Source organism: Cryptomeria japonica, chromosome 10 (assembly GCF_030272615.1).
Source record: "Cryptomeria japonica chromosome 10, Sugi_1.0, whole genome shotgun sequence".
NCBI lineage: Eukaryota > Viridiplantae > Streptophyta > Pinopsida > Cupressales > Cupressaceae > Cryptomeria > Cryptomeria japonica.
This window is the reverse complement of record NC_081414.1, coordinates 753258324-753259375: the sequence shown is the minus strand read 5'-3', so window position 1 is coordinate 753259375 and position 1052 is coordinate 753258324.

Sequence of the window (1052 nt, the reverse complement as noted above, 5' to 3'; positions counted from 1 at the left end):
ACCCAACAACAATGTTTTACTCAATAATAACACACTAGTCAAAGATATCTTTGCAAAAATCCTTGTATATTTACCAAATTGTATGGAGAACTTGAAAACTTGGAGGCAAGGCATGAGATGGCACAATATTTGTTGTCATTTTATTTTCCATATGCTCTAGCGCTTAGTTTCTACCAATATCAACCTTCCAATGCATATTCCAACTACTCGAGTACTTGTATTTAAATTTTTATTATAATTTATATTACAAAGTATATTCTATGTAATCACAAAAAATTGTAAGCCTGGAAGTTATTTTCTTGCAAAAAAAAATTTCATAACTTTCAAATGAAGGAGTGTTTTTTCCTGCATATGATCGCTCATTAAAAAGATATTTTCACCTTGATTCCAATGAGTAGTTGGATGCCTATCTTTGATGTCTACTTAGTGCATTGTTTTAATCTATTAGTGTGGTTGTAATTAAAATAAGCCAATTTATGAGAACTTGTCTATTTAACCTTTGCTCGATAGCTCAAAATTCAGTACAATTTTTTGCAAAAGTTATTATTTGACATTTCCCATGCATACACTGTAAAACACATTGCTATATAAAGTGTCAAAATTTGGGGCAAGGGAAAATGTTTTAAAAGTGAAAACTTAGTACCCAATATTAAATGAAGGTGCAATAATATTTTTTAAACATGGTTTTGTGGCATTTAGTATTATCTTACCACTTGGTTGTATTCAAGTGTAAAATTAAGTTTATAGAAGCAAGCACATGTCTAGTGGTTGAGGTTGGTTGGTTGAATGTGTTCACATTATTGAGTCTTTATGGAGAGTGCATATGTGAAGCATGGCAAGGGATGTTGTTTTCCTCATTTTCTAGCATTTACTTGGAATCCTTGCTGACTCTGGTCTTCTCTATTTTCTTCATATGTGGGCCTTTTTTTCCACCATATACCTATTAGGAAATAATGTTTCAATACCTAGTTCATTTAATCTATTTTCTACATAGCTCATGATATAAAAGCATGCATACAAGCTTACAAAATACTCATTATGCATAGAACAAC